Source organism: Moschus berezovskii, chromosome 10 (genome assembly GCF_049115385.1).
Source record: "Moschus berezovskii isolate FMDL1 chromosome 10, NW_MosBer_1.0, whole genome shotgun sequence".
Lineage (NCBI taxonomy): Eukaryota > Metazoa > Chordata > Mammalia > Artiodactyla > Moschidae > Moschus > Moschus berezovskii.
The window spans coordinates 61,971,083-61,988,412 of record NC_142469.1 but is presented as its reverse complement, the minus strand read 5'-3'; positions in this window follow the sequence as shown (position 1 = coordinate 61,988,412).

Below are 17,330 nucleotides of genomic sequence, written 5' to 3'. Positions count from 1 at the left end.
TAATCCATTTTGAGTTTATTTTTGTGTATGGTGTTAGGAAGTGTTCTAGTTTCATTCTTTTACAAGTGGCTGACCAGTTTTCCCAGCACCACTTGTTAAAGAGACTGTCTTTTCTCCATTTTATATTCTTGCCTCCTTTGTCAAAGATGAGGTGTCCATAGGTGCGTGGATTTATCTCTGGGCTTTCTATTTTGTTCCACTGATCTATATTTCTGTCTTTATGCCAGTACCATACTGTCTTGATGACTGTGGCTTTGTAGTAGAGCCTGAAGTCCGGCAGGTTGATTCTCCCAGTTCCATTTTTCTTCCTCAAGATTGCTTTGGCTATTCGAGATTTTTTGTATTTCCATACAAATTGTGAGATTATTTGTTCTAGTTCTGTGAAAAATATCATTGGTATCTTGATAGGGATTTCATTGAATGTATAAATTACTTTGGGTAGTATACTCATTTTTACAATATTTATTCTTCCAATCCATGAACATGGTATATTCCTCCATCTATTAGTGTCCTCTTTGATTACTTTCACTAGTGTTTTATAGTTTTCTACGTACAAGTCTTTTGTTTCCTTAGGTAGATATATTCCTAAGTATTTAATTCTTTTCGTTGCAACGGTGAATGGAATAGTTTCCTTAATTTCTCTTTCTATTTTCTAATTATTAGTGTATAGGAATGCAAGGGATTTCTGTGTGTTGATTTTATATCCCACAACTTTACTGTAATCATTGCATAGCTCTAGTAGTTTTCTGGTAGATAAATGCAAAAGAAACTAAAGAGACCATAGCAAAAATCAACAAAGCCAAAAGTTGGTTCTTTGAGAAGGTAAATAAAATTGACAAACCGCTAGCCAGACTTATCAAGAAACAAAGGGAGAAGAACCAAATCAATAAAACTAGAAATGAAAATAGAGAGATCACAACTGACAACACAGAAATACAAAGGATTATTAGAGAATACTATCAGCAATTATATGGCAATAAAATGAATAACCTGGAAGAAATGGACAAATTCCTAGAAAAGTACAACTTTCCAAAACTGAACCAGGAAGAAATAGAAAATCTGAACAGACCCATCACAAGCACGGAACTAGAGGCTGTAATCAGGAATCTTCCAGCAAACAAAAGCCCAGGTCCATATGGCTTCACAGCTGAATTCTACCAAAAATTTAGAGAAGAGCTAGCACCTATTCTACTCAAACTTTTCCAGAAAATTGCTGAGGAAGGGAAACTTCCAAACTCATTCTATGAGGCCACCATCACCCTAATCCCAAAACCTGGTAAAGATCCCACAAAAAAAGAAAACTACAGGCCAATATCACTGATGAACATAGATGCAAAAATCCTTAACAAAATTCTAGCAATCAGAATCCAACAACACATTAAGAAGATCATACATCATGACCAAGTGGGCTTTATCCCAGGAATGCAAGGATTCTTCAATATCCGCATATCAATCAACGTAATAGACCACATTAACAAATTGAAAAATAAAAATCATATGATTATCTCAATAGATTCAGAGAAAGCCTTTGACAAAATTCAACATCCATTTATGATAAAAACCATCCAGAAAGTGGGAATAGAAGGGACATACCTCAACATAATAAAAGCTATATATGACAAACCCACAGCAAACATTATCCTCAACGGTGAAAAACTGAAAGCATTTCCCCTAAAGTCAGGAACAAGACAAGGGTGCCCACTCTCACCACTACTATTCAACATAGTTCTGGAAGTTTTGGCTACAGCAATCAGAGCAGAAAAAGACATAAAAGGAATAAAAATTGGAAAAGAAGAAGTAAAACTTTCACTGTTCGCTGATGACATGATCCTCTACACAGAAAACCCTAAAGACTCCACTAGAGTCTTCTTCTTGTGTTATTGGAAGAGGGTGTTTTCTATGACCAGTGTGTTCTCTTGGCAGAATTCTATTAGAGATACCAAGGGAATATTTCATAAAAAGATGGGCTCAATAAAGGATAAAAAAAGGTATGGACCTAACAGAAGCAGAAGATACTAAGAAGAGGCAACAAGAATACACAGAAGAACTGTACAAAAAAGATCTTCATGACCCAGATAATCACAATGGTGTGATCACTCACCTAGAGAAGATATACTGGAACGTGAAGTCATATGGGCCTTCAGAAGCAACACTATTAACAAAGCTAGTGGAGGTGATGGAATTCCAGTTGAGCTATTTCAAATCCTGAAAGATGATGCTGTCAAAGTGCTGCACTCAATATGCCAGCAAATTTGGAAAACTTAGCAGTGAACACAGGACTGGAAAAGGTCAGTTTTCATTCCAATACCAAAAAAGGAAATGCCAAAGAATGCTCAAACTACCACACAATTGCACTCATCTCACACACTAGGAAAGTAATGATTAAAATTCTCCAAGCGAGGCTTCCACAATATACCAACCGGGAATTTCCAGATGTTCAAGCTGGTTTTAGAAAAGACAGAGGAACCAGACATCAAATTGCCAACATCAGCTGGATCATCGAAAAAGCAAGAGAGTTCCAGAAAAACATCTATTTATGCTTCATTGACTATGCCAAAGCCTTTGACTGTGTGGATCACAATAAACTGTGGAAAATTCTGAAAAAGATGGGAATAGCAGACCACCTGACCTGCCTCTTGAGAAACCTGTATGAAGGTCAGGAAGCAACAGTTAGAACTGGACATGGAACAACAGACTGGTTACAAACAGGAAAAGGAGTATGTCAAGGCTGTAAATTGTCACCCTGCTTTTTTAACTTATATGCAGAGTACATAATAAGAAACACTGGGCTAGAGGAAGCACAAGCAGGAATCAAGATTGCTGGGGGACATATCAATCACCTCAGATATGCAGATGACACCACCCTTGTGGCAGAAATTGAAGAACTAAAGAACCTCTTGATGAAAGTGAAAGAGGAGAGTGAAAAAGTTGGCTTATAGCTCAACATTCAGAAAACTAAGATCATGGCCTCTGGTCCCATCACTTCATGGGAAATATGGAAACAGTGGCTGACTTTATTTTTCTGGGCTTCAAAATCACTGCAGATGGTGAGTGCAGCTATGAAATTAAACATGCTTACTCCTTGGAAGGAAAGTTATGACCAACCTAGACAGCATATTGAACAGCAGAGACGTTACTTTGCCAACCAAGGTCCATCTAGTCAAGGCTATGGTTTTTCCAGTGGTCATGTATGGATATGAGAGTTGGAGTATAAAGAAAACTGAGAGCCAAAGAATTGATGCTTTTGAACTGTGGTGTTGGAGACGACTCTGTGGAGAGTCCCTTGGTCTGCAAGGCAATCCAACCAGTCCATCTAAAGGAGATCAGTCCTGAGTGTTCATTAGAAGAACTGATGTTGAAGCTGAAACTCCAATACTTTGGCCACCTGATGCCAAGAGCTGACTCATTTGAAAGGACCCTGATGCTGGGAAATATTGAAGGCAGGAGGAGAAGAGGACGACAGAAGATGAGATGATTCAATGGTATCACCGACTCAATGGACATGGGTTTGGGTGAACTCTGGGAGTTGGTGATGGACAGAGAGGCCTGGCATGCTGCATTTCATGGGGTCGAAAAGAGTTGAACACGACTGAGTGACTGAACTGAACTGTACTGAACCAGTTTCCTATGCAATATTGATTTTCATAGCATTGGAGTTTATGTCCTTCACCAGTAATATCCACAACTGAGCACAGTTTTTGCTTTGGCTCCATCTCTTCATTCACTGAGACATCAATAACCAGGCTGTAGATAATTTAAGGTAATGAATCCTCTACATTTCAGTCATTTTTTTTTGAAATTTACTATATATTTTTTAATGATCCTCACATTTCAAAATGAGGAAATTCAGCACATTAATAATGATTTAAAATGAAATCTTTCAGTTCAGTTCAGTAGCTCAGTCATGTCCATCTCTTTGCAACCCCATGAATCACAGCACGCCAGACCTCCCTGTCCATCACCAACTCCCAGAGTTCACTCAAATTCATGTCTATCGAGTCGGTGATGCCATTCAGCCATATCATTCTCTGTCGTCCCCTTCTCCTCCTGCCCCCAAGCACTCCTAGCATCAGAGTCTTTCCCAGTGAGTCAAATCTTCGCATGAGGTGGCAAAAGTATTGGAGTTTCAGCTTTAGCATCAGTCCTTCCAATGAACACCCAGAATTGATCTCCTTTAGAATGGACTGGTTAGATCTCCTTACTGTCCAAGGGACTCTCAAGAGTCTTCTCCAGCACCACAGTTCAAAAGCATCAATTCTTCAGCAATCAGCTTTCTTCACAGTCCAACTCTCACATCCATACATGACCACGGGAAAAACCATAGCCTTGACTAGACAGACCTTTGTTGGCAAAGTAATGTCTCTGCTTTTTAATATACTATCTAGGTTGGTCATAACTTTCCTTCCAAGTGGTAAGCGTCTTTAATTTCATGGCTGCAATCAGCATCCACAGTGATTTTGGAGCCCCAAAAAATAAAGTCTGACACTGTTTCCACTATTTCCCCATTTATTTCCCATGAAGTGATGGAACAAGATGCCATGATCTTTGTTTTCTGAATGTTGAGCTTCAGGCCAACCTTTTCACTCCCCTCTTTCACTTTCATCAGGAGGCTTTTTAGTTCCTCTTCACTTTGTGCCATAACGGTGGTGTCATCTGCATATCTGAGGCTATTGATATTTCTCCCAGCAATCTTGATTCCAGCTTATGCTTCTTCCAGCCCAGCATTCCTCATGATGTACTCTGCATATAAGTTAAATAAGCAGGGTGACAATATACAGCCTTGACATACTCCTTTTCCTATATGGAACCAGTCGTTTTTCCATGACCAGTTCTAACTGTTGCTTCCCGACCTGCATACAGGTTTCTCAAGAGGCAGGTCAGGTGGTCTGTTATTCCCAAAACAGTCTTTAGAGTATATTATATATTTCACATGGAAATTAATAATCATTTATTTTCCTACAGATAAAATGAGAAACTCCTTTCAAGACTTCTCTTCCCTCAACCCCTTATGTATGCCTCTTTTCAGCTGATTGCAAAACTAATCTGAGTATCCCTGAAAGACTTATCTGAGGATCTATTTTCTATAAAAGGGTTTGAAATGTTACACTTACCAGAAGATGATCACAAATCTGCAAATGTAGCAGGGGGCCACCTAGCCAAGTCACCACAACTAAGATTCCATTAGCCTGTCTTAGCAGGTCACAGCCATCAGCTGCTATTCATCATAGGTATCAGTGGATATTGTTCACATATCTGAAATGAACCCAAGAGTGAAATTTATAACCATCCCGCCTATGCCACATAAATATGGGAACTGACATTTTTTTTCTCTCTCTTTATCTCTCATTTTAAAAAAAAATAAGCCCAGTTATATATTTTGAACTATAGATAAATTTAACCTAATTTCTGCTTTAAACAGCTGCTATTGTAACTTCGTAAAGTGAAAATGTTAGTTGCTCAGTCCTATCCGACTCTTTCGAACCTATGGACTATAACCCACAGGCTCTTCTATCCATGGAATGCTCTACCCAAGAATACTGGAGTGGGTAGTCATTCCATTCTCCAAGGGACCTCCCCGACCCAGTGATTAAACCTGGGTCTCCTGCATTGCAGGCAGATTCTTTACCCTCTAGCAGCATCTTGAGAAAGCTGTATGCAGGTCAGGAAACAACAGTCAGAACTGTACATGGAACAACAGACTGGTTCCAAATGGGAAAAGGAGTATGTCAAGGCTGTATATTGTCACCTTGCTTATTTAACTTATATGCAGAGTACATCATGAGGAATGCTGGGCTGGAAGAAGCACAAGCTGGAATCAAGATTGCCAGGAGAAATATCAATAAACTCAGATATGCAGATGACACCACCCTTATGGCAGAAAGTGAAGAGGAACTCAAAAGCCTCTTGATGAAAGTGAAAGAGGAGAGTGAAAAGGTTGGCTTGAAGCTCAATATTCAGAATACAAAGATCATGGCATCTGGTCCCATCACTTCATGAGAAATAGATGGAAAAACAGTGGAAACAGTGTCAGACTTTATTTTTTTGGGATCCAAAATCACTGCAGATGCTGATTACAGCCATGAAATTAAAAGACGCTTACTCCTGGGAAGGAAAGTTATGACCAACCTAGATAGCATATTAAAAAGCATAGACATTATTTTGCCAACAAAGGTCTGTCTAGTCAAGGCTATGGTTTTTTCTGTGGTCATGTATGGATGTGAGAGTTGGACTGTGAAGAAAGCTGATTGCTGAAGAATTGATGCTTTTGAACTGTGGTGCTGGAGAAGACTCTTGAGAGTCCCTTGGACGCAAGGATATCCAACCAGTCCATTCTAAGGGAGATCAATCCTGGGTGTTCAATGGAAGGATTGATGCTGAAGCTGAAACTACAATACTCTGGCCACCTCATGCGACGAGTTGACTCACTGGAAAAGACTCTCATGCTGGGAGTGATTGGGGGCGGGAGGAGAAGGGGACGACGAGAATGATATGGCTGGATGGCATCACCGACTCTGTGGACATGAGTTTGAGTGAACTCCGGGAGTTGGTGATGGACAGGGAGGCCTGGCGTGCTGTGATTCATGGCATTGCAGAGAGTCAGACACGACTGAGCGACTGAACTGAACTGAACTGAGCAGAAGCAGCAGCAGCAGCAGCATGTATGGTATGAAACTGAATAATATCTTCTACTCTACTCTTCTGTTCTATACATCAGCTAATAATCAACTATCTCTTATTGTTTGATTACTTGGGAAAATGCAGAGACTGTAGATAAATAGTAAGGGATTCATATTTAGGTAATTTAATTTAGGAGAAATTGAGTCCAATACTTGCTGCAAAACTTTTTTCTGATGTTCTGCTGTGATGCATGTAACTCTTGTCTTTAATTTTATGAATAAATAGTCATCCCATTAATTGAAATTTTAAAATCACTGTTTTACACAAGAAAGATGAGATATTAATCATGTTATTATAAATTATGCTTTAAACCATTTTAGTTGTGACAATACAAATATGTTAATAAGTTGAGCATTGTATTCAAGGTGCTCTTAGGCTTTTGAGAGCTGGGGTATGTAGATTTTACAATACAAGTTATTAAAGGCACAATCTTCCAAGAGATAATGAAGATTGTTTCATTAGTAAAGGAATAACAGACACAGTCCACAAGTGGGGTGGGAAATGAGCAGGTAACCAAGAAGTGGTAAGGTAAGGATAAGTAGGACTGTACAAACTTCCACTTTCTTTACCTTCCTCTTCTTTGCAAGAAGAACCACGTCAAGGGAGAAATCATAAATATTGGAGTAATCTTTAAAACTCATGTTGCATTTAATCTCATCATTTGACTCATATGATTCTCACACTTTTACTCAATAAAGGAAAATTTATATCATTTAAAATATTCTGATTTAAACTAGGTTAAATTTTTGGTTGACCCCCAAGGACAATCTGTTATGAATATACTTGATGAGAAACTTTGAATAAATGAATTGTTGACACAAAAGTTTTTGAGAATTGAAAGTGCTTAGTTTATTTATAAAGATAAGTGAGAAGCCTGGAGAAAACTGAATGTCAACTATACTTAACTCCTCTCATTTTACATCCTATCAACACCATGAAGTTTCATTTCTCACTCTATCACTTTACCCAAATTTTTATGGCTTTATTTTAGGGTATGTTGTTATGTAAATCCGAGGAAACATACTGCTTGAGAAAACTGTATTATTAATATTTAACTGTAGAAAATTGCATTTAATTAATCAAACATGTAGTTAGGTTAGGTGTGAGAGGTCAAGTTTTGTTTTGTTTTACAAATTTGTGTTCATTACTGTAACTACGACCTTACTATTTTACCTGAAATGCACTATCTGGTGTATGAGCTTCCCAGATAGCTCAGATGGTAAAGAATCTGCCTGCAATGCAGAAAACCTGAGTTTGATCCCTGGGTTGCGAAGATCCCCTAAAGAAAGGAATGGCTACCCACTCCAATATTCTTGCCTGGAGAATTCCATGGACAGAGGACCCCAGAAAGCTACTTTTTGAGTCCATGGGGTCTCAAGAAGTCGAACACAACTGAGTTTCACACACACACACAGCTGGCATATAAAGACATTTATCTTATTATTAATTTAGGACAAAAAATCTGAATACCTTCCTCTTTGCAAAGGTAATTTGCAAAAGCAAATCATATGTGATTCTAATACAGTTTATTTAAATGATTAATTTTAAAAAACAATGCAATATCTCATTTTTGGCAGATTCATAACAATCAATGTTTAGTAGTTTTTCCATTTTTAAAATATATTTTATGTACACTAAACTTCCCATGATAGTGAAAATTCAAGTCAATTTTCTTTCATTTCTTTCTCAAAGAAAAAGATTTTGTTCAGTTGCCAATTAAATAAAAATTTTAGGCCTGCTTATAGAGCATAATTAAGCTTTTCTTTTTTTCAGATTAAATGATACAATCAGCAGTATGAGTTCAAACCTTGAGCCACAAGCAAAAATTTTAGAAAGAACTCCTTTATTAACTATGAAATAATTAGATGTTGAGGAAAATGGCAACCAGGGGTTATGAGGGCAAATGGTAAAAGGAGTTTTGTCTTTCATTTTGTTATTGTAGAATGAACTTGGAACCACAGAAACTATTAAGGATCAATATACCATTAAATTACAGAATATTATAAAATCTTCACAAAATATTTATTTTTAGTTAGAGTTCTTCTGTGTTATTTCCATTGTAGACTTTCTTGGTTCCGTGACAGATTGTACATTGCATTGTGGGCTTCTACTATGGAACAAATATGTGTAAAGGGAAGGGTTGATGAGACAATATTCTCCAGGTTGCATTGCAATACCATCTTCATATCTTCAGTATTTCTCTTGGTTTTGAAAAACTTGAAGAATGACACAAGTGGAGAGGTCAGATTATCATTTGCTACCTTGTTCTACCAATCCTGAGAAGCCTTTCTGTGTTTATAGTTAGTAATCTGCTTTTCCATTTTTAACTAACAACTCAGTGGTCAGTTGGTTGTTTCAAGATGCCCTTTTAGTCAGCATGTTCCATCATACTTTTGTTTCTCATTCTTTGAATATTATCTAAAGAGCTCCCTGATCTAGTACCTACAAAAATGGACAGAGCAGCACAACAAAGAGTCACAGAAACATTTATTTTTATTTATTAATTTTTTTGCACACGAATGACTGGGTTACAAGAGTTACAGATATGAGAGCTGCTCATTTCCCAGAAACTACAGCTCACAGAAAACCAACAAAGGCACGAGATACAGACCATTCACTTATGAATGTGTAAAACTCATACAGAAACATTTAAACAAGGACAGTATTCTTTAGTCAGGGTAGGACAATTCCAGGGACAATATTACTTTTACAATTTTGTCATTTCATTAAAAAGAAAAATTGAAAAGACCTATCTACTTTGAGAACTAGTCTTTGGCAAAAAGACAATGCTTTCTTCCAAATGATTCAGACATTTTAATGACAAATTTAGTTTTCTGATATCACACTTATTTTGTCAGATTTCTCACTGAAAAATTCCAGCACCTAGTGTTTAAGTAATGATGATTTTTCAGTGCTTCAACCTATTGTTAAATATAGCAGTGATAAAATAAGTGGTGTAATGTATTTTTTTCCTTTATTTCTCTTATCTATATTAATATTCTTGATGACTCTGGCTATTAATTTTTAACTTCAGTGATCATAATCTTTCATAATAATCTATAACTTATTTTTTATTCAGTCTTTGTTTTTTTTTTAATTTTTTGTGTCTGACATTCATGATTACTGTCTATCATCATCATCATCATCATCATCACTGTGTCTTTGATTTATAATTCCCTTGTCCCCTTCTCTTCTCTAATGCTGCATATATTTTATCTCTGGTCTGTTTGTAAAATCCTTATAGTACAGCTGAAAGGAGGAGGTCAATGATCTAAAAGTGAAAACAGTGATATTTTTAAATTCATTTTTTTGCACTAGATAATTAACCAGTTATTATTGAATTTTTACTATAAGATAAAAAATATTTTTCTTGGAAAATATAAAGATAAATCCATTTTTGCCTCTGCTCATTAATTCTTACACTTTAGCATAATTAAAGAGAAATACATAACGAAGAGGAGAGTTATAATAGAAATGAAATGGCAAAGCAGAGGAGGGAGCAACTTATTTTGCCTCTGTGATTCAGAGAAACATTTAAGTTCTGAAAGGAAAAATTTAAAGAAAGAACATTTGAGTTCTGAAAGGGAAAAAAAAGAAATCTCTAGGCAGAGAGAGTTTTGGAGAGGAGTGAGTTAAGGCTAAGGTCAAAGTAATTGCTAAGGAGTACACACACATGAGTGTATGGATTTACAGTGATCTTATTACTGCATAGAGGCCAGTGATTCTCTTTTCCTTGCAAAATATGTTCTGAAATGTTGAAACTGCCAGATGACTGTACTTTAAATAAAGATGAGAGACAGAACTGAGGTGTGCTTTATAATATTGACCACTTGCCTGAACAGATTGGATAAAGAAATGCTTTTCAGTACTAGAAGCCTATAATGAGAATCTGGTTAGCTCACATATGGATTCTAACTGAGATTCAGATAGTAATTTGCACACATAAAAGAACTGGTCTTTGGTTATCAGAAGACACTTTTTATATTAATACATAGTTTTAGTCTCTAATGGGCTTCCCTGGTGGTTCAGTTGGTAAAGAGTCCACCTGCAATGTGGGAGACCTGGGTTTGATCCCTGGGTTGGGAAGATCCCCTGGAGAAGGAAAAGGCTACACACTCCAGTATTCTGGCCTGGAGAATTCCATGGACTGTATAGTCCAAGGGGTTGCAAAGAATGGGACATGACTGAGCGACTTTCACCTTCACTTTAGTCTCTTACTGGTCTGCCAAACAATGTAAAGAACACTGTTGAAAAGCATGTAGGCCAAGCAATAAATTTTACTCATTTCTAATAAATATATGTGTATGTGGGTGCTGTGCTCAGTCATGTCTGACTCTGCAACCCCATAGCCTGTAGTCCACCAGGCTCCTCTGTCCATGGGACTTCCCAGTCAAGAATACTGGAGTGGGTTGTCATTTCCTACTTCAAAATATTAATATTCAAATATGTTCAAATTAGAAAAAAGTATTTCAACACAATAGATTTTCTACTTTTATTTTCAGGTTAAATAGTGTTTTTTTGGCTATTAGTAAATGACATTCTAAAGTGCAGGGCTCTCAACCCTCCGAATTTCTGCCCCTTGTGTGTATGTTGGTAAGGAAGAAGTATGGGCACTGGAATAGATCAGATTCGTTTTTTGAGGTACCTTTGTTCTCTGCATTATTGAATCTCTTTAACAGCTCACATTCTGCTAGATTTTACTATTTGTTCACATATTGTGAACAGTTTTTATCCACTGGCTGTGACTGAAAAAACACATAACTAGGTTCAAATCTTCTCTTTAATAATCACTCTATGCTTCAGTTATTCTCAGTATTAGAGTGATAGAAATGTATAGCTTTTCCCCTTTCTCTCCATTAAATTCCTAGTGCCTGATTGTTAAACAGTTTAAGAATATGCCAAGCATTTGATTTTGAAGAAATAAGAGCTGGCATTGAATATGATGCAATGGGCAATACTGCCACAAAATAAAACATTTAAATTTTAAAATAAAGCCCATCTGGCAACTGCCAGTACCAACAGAAAGGAATAACAAGGAGAACAGGACAAACTCCTCAAAAGAAGAAAAAAAAAATGTGGCAATTGAATTTGGGGGCCTGTGCTTTCATTCTCATTATATTTATCTTTGGAAGAGGGGGTAGCTCTAGGCAAGGATTTAAATGTTGGCTTGAGCAATACTTTTTCCTGTGGAATGTCTCCAGGGAATCTCTGACTGAGATCCAAATGCAAGCCTATTGTAATCTCCTTGCATGATGCAACATATGGAGTGGCAGATTTGTGCAGGATGGTGTTGTGCAGATGTAGGATGGTGATGATGCTACACTGTGAAGCCAAAGATAGCATCTAAGGGTGTTCAAAGCTATCCGTTTCACTCCCTGGTTTGAAAAATGTGGAAAGAAATTTGAGAAAATGATTGTGCCTGGAAGAAAATAATAGAACATAATATTGAAACACATAATGGTCAAATATAACTGAAAACCAAGTTAGGCTAAAAGTACTATATTGATAATAGAAATCAGACTTGGTATGTGTTGGAAATGAGACATGGCATTTGAAAACATTACTCTTTGCAACATCTGATCTCACTGACATCTTATTCAGATACCTTAGTGTAAGAAAAATGTTGATGAATTAGAAGACCGTGAGGAAGAAATAAAAATAAAAACAATACAAAAATAAAACTGACTTTTTTCTCTGTTTCTTACTCAAAGTCTTCTCTTTATTTTTAATTATATAGATTTAAATTTCTCTTCTACATCCAGTACATAGTAGTATCTTCTCATTTAACTTTGTTAACATGCTATGTATTTCTTTGTAAGTTAACTACATACTCAAGGTATTTTGCTTACTTTTTTTTTTTTACAAAAGTATCTGGGACTTTTTAAGTGAATCCCTTAATATTACAATTATATAAATAGGCTGTAATATTTGAATTTTCCTTTTAGCCACTATTGCACATATATAAATTCATTAACAATTCTTTCACTCAACAACTAATAATTTAGTGCAATTATGTGATGGTCTCATGTTTTAGGTATAGAAAATAAAGATATATATAAGGCAAAAATTTGCCTTTGCGAAGCTTATATTTTAATGAGGGAGAGAAAATAAACTTAAATATATGTATATGATAATGCAAGGTATAATAATGCTATGAAACCAGTAAAACAAAGTGAGGCACAGAATGTGATCATAGAAGCAAAAGATAATGGACAATTTTATATATAGGGCTCCTGAAGATGTTTGAGAAGATCACATCTGAGCAGACACTAGAATGAAATATAACTGGAGTATAACAAATGAGGGAATAGTAAGAGGTAGAGGATGGAGTTCTAGGGTAGGGAAAAATTATGTACAGTTTGGAGGATAGGGAAGAGTCAAATGATGTACAGAGTTTGGTTTTATTATGATTGTGATGGATTCTATTGAACACAAGGGCGATAAGATCTGATTTATATTTTTAAATGCTCACAAAAAACCTATTTTGGTTTGCCCAGCCAGAACTGACAAGACTTGGAATAGAATGACAGAATAGTGGAGGTGAGGAAAAAACCCAGAATCAGGATACATGTTGAAGGTAAAGCCAAGAAAACACATTGTTACTAGCAAATAATAGAATTAGCATGATTTCCTTTGTACATGATGTGCAAATTGATGAGCACTGGCACCACTCACTAATAAGAATAATACTGGAAGACCAGCAGGTGGCAAAAATACAAAATGTGTTGCTAATCAGGGTATATTATGTCTGAGGTAATTATTAAACTATTAACATTAAGATTATATGTGCAGAGGCAGAGTTGGCAGGGCTGGAGATATAGATTTGGAAACTCTCAAAGAAGCATCTTCTTTGCCCACACCTAATTTCAGCTCAGCTACTTGCAGGTCAGTTACCTGTAAGCTTAGATTCAACTGAGTCTTTATAAATTTGTCCAGAAGTATCTCCAATGCCACAGAAACTCATTTAGTCCAACCAAGAAGAACAAGGGGACTAGTGTTTCTAAGGATAAACTTCATTCAACATGTGTGAAGTGGGAGGGGAGTGGCCAGTGGGTAGATACCCCAGTCTCCCATTCTCTTAGGGAATTAATTCTTGAAAGCATTCTGCATATGTTTTTCTGGAAGTTCAGAGCAACTGTGTAATCTTATATGTCACTTTAAGCCACAGTACTCAGATATTTGGTCATATACCAGGCTAAATGTCATTGTAAAAGTATTTATTATAGTAAGATCAACATTTAACATTTAGATCAATAGATTTTGAGAAAAGCAGATTACACTCCATATGTTGTGGCGGGCCTCATTCAAACAGTTGAATGTCTGAAGATAAAGACAGAGGTCCTTGGAGAAAAAGAAAAGTCTGCCTCCAGATTGCCTTGGGAGTCAAGGTGTCAACACAAAACCTGAACTCTTCTCGTGGTCTCCAGCCTGCCAGCTTATCCTTCAAAATTTGGATTTGCTAACCTACACAATAGTTTGGACAAATTCCAAATTAATCCCTTTCTCTCTAGATAGATATAGATATATAAGGGATTTTACACACACACACACACACACACACACATATATAAATGGGATTGCTTCTGTTCCCTCAAGAAGAACCTTGACTATTGTAGAGTCTGGTGCCAACAGTTGTTTTAGAGGACCAGAATCTTAGGATCAGTTTTCTGAACTGGTTCTATGTTTCTCAGATTGGTCCTTTAATCTGATTAGAGTTCAAAACGCATGACTCCATTTCTAGTAGTAAAGAGAGTACTAACAACCATGATGTGATGTGGTAGTAGAGGTATGCAGACTGTCACCATTAAATTCCTTAACCAACTGCATAAGAGGAAAGACCATGTAAATGATGCCTTCAAACATTAAAATTACTCTTAGGGTTTTAGTTTCACATGTGAAATGAGAATAGGATAGTTTTTTCTATCTCAGAGAGTCATTATGAATATTAAAGAATAAATGAGAAACTGAGCAAACAGTACATGCTCAATAAATTGTTGTGTTATCAAGCCTATTATGATTTTTGTTAATTGATTATAATCTTCCATATATCATTATCAATTAAACGACACTTGTCAACCATCTAAATGTTCTAAGCACTATTGTTTTGGGGGTTCAGTGGTAAGAACGTTTGATGACACTCTAAGAGCCTAATTTCTGCATTGAAAGAAAAAAAAAGACTTAGAAGAAATTTTAAAACATGGAATATATTTAAAGAATAGTAAGATCAAAGGTTCACGGTTCACATATTGCTGAAGCCTGGCTTGGAGAATTTTGAGCATGACTTTACTAGCATGTGAGATGAGTGCAATTGTGCGGTAGTTTGAGCATTCTTTGGCATTGCCTTTCTTTAGGATTGGAATGAAGACTGACCTTTTCGAGTCCTGTGGCCACTGCTGAGTTTTCCAAATTTGCTGGCATATTGAGTACAGCACCTTCACAACATCATCTTTCAGGATTTGAAATAGATCAACTGGAATTCCATCACCTCCACTAGCTTTGTTCGTCGTGATGCTCTCTAAGGCCCCCTTGACTTCACATTCCAAGATCTCTGGTTCCAGGTGAGTGATCCTGCCATCGTGATTATCTTCATCGTGAAGATCTTTTTTGTACAGTTCTTCTGTGTATTCTTGCCACTTCTTCTTCATATCTTCTGCTTCTGTTAGGTCCATACCATTTCTGTCCTTTATCGAGCCCATCTCTGCATGAAATGTTCCCTTGGAATCTCTAATTTTCTTGAAGAGATCTCTTGTTTTTCTTATTCTGTTGTTTTCCTCTATTTCTTTGCATTGATGGCTGAGGAAGGCTTTCTTATCTCTCCTTGCTATTCTTTGGAACTCTGCATTCAGATGCTTATACTTTACTTTTCTCCTTTGCTTTTCGCTTCTCTTCTTTTCACAACTATTTGTAAGGCCTCCTCAGACAGCCATTTTGCTTTTTTGCATTTCTTTTCCATGGGGATGTTCTTGGTCCCTGTCTCCTGTACAATGTCACGAACCTCCGTCCAGAGATCATCAGGCACTCTATCTGTCAGATCTAGTCCCTTAAATCTATTTCTTACATCCACTGTGTAATCATAAGGGATTTGATTTAGGTAATATCTGAATGGTCTAATGGTTTTCCCTACTTTCTTCAATTTAAGTCTGAATTTGGCAATAAGGAGTTCATGATCTGAGCCTCAGTCAGCTCTTGGTCTTGTTTTTGCTAACTGTATAGCGCTTCTCCATCTTTGGCTGCAAAGACTATAATCAATCTGATTTCGGTGTTGACCATCTGCTGATGTCCATGTGTTGAGTCTTCTCTTGTGTTGTTGGAAGCAGGTTTTAGAAAAGGTAGAGGCACCAGAGATCAAATTACCAACATCCGCTGGATCATGGAGAAAGCAAGAGAGTTCCAGAAAAACATCTGTTTCTGCTTCATTGACTATGCCAAAGCCTTTGACTGTGTCGATCACAATAAACTGTAGAACATTCTGAAAGAGATGGGAATCCCAGACCACCTGACCTGACTCTTGAGAAACCTGTATGCAGGTCAGGAAGCAACAGTTAGAACTGGACATGGAACAAAAGACTGGTTCCAAATAGGAAAAGGTGTACGTCAAAGTTGTATATTGTCACCCTGCTTATTTAACTTCTATGCAGAGTACATCATGAGGAATGCTGGGCTGGAAGAAGCACAAGCTGGAATCAAGATTGCTGGGAGAAATATCAATAACCTCAGATATGCAGATGACACCACCCTTATGGCAGAAATTGAAGAGGAACTCAAAGGCCTCTTGATGAAAGTGAAAGAGGAGAGTGAAAAGTTTGGCTTGAAGCTCAACGTTCAGAAAATGAAGACCATGGCATCCGGTCCCATCATTTCATGGGAAATAGATGGGGAAACAGTGGAAACAGTGTCAGACTTTATTTTTTTGGGCTCCAAAATCACTGCAGATGCTGATTGCAGCCAGGAAATTAAAAGATGCTTACTTCTTGGAAGGAAAGTTATGACCAACCTAGATAGCATATTAAAAAGCATAGACATTACTTTGCCAACCAAGGTCTGTCTAGTCAAGGTTATGGTTTTTCCAGTGGTCATGTATGGATGTGAGAGTCGGACTGTGAAGAAGGATGACTGCCAAAGAATTGATACTTTTGAACTGTGGTGCTGGAGAAGACACTCTTGAGAGTCCCTTGGACTGCAAGGAGATCCAACCAGTCCATTCTAAAGGAGATCAACCCTGGGTGTTCATTGGAAGGACTGATGCTAAAGCTGAAACTCCAATACTTTGGCCACCTCATGTGACGAGTTGACTCACTGGAAAAGACTCTGATGCTGGGAGGAATTGGGGGCAGGAGGAGAAGGGGATGACCGAGAATGAGATGGCTGGATGGCATCACCAACTCGAGGGACATGAGTTTGAGTGAACTCCAGGAGTTGGTGATGGACAGGGAGGCCTGGCGTGCTGTGATTCATGGAGTCGCAAAGAGTCGGACACGACTGAGTGACGGAACTGAACTGAACTGAAGATCAAAGGTATTTCTGGTTGGATAATAATAGTGGGATTAACTTGATTGGAGTGAAGAAAATCTATTAGGAAGAGATGGATACAAGAAGTTGGGTAGTTGCTGAATATTCACCAAAGCCAACAGAGTTAAACATGAAGAGTTTTC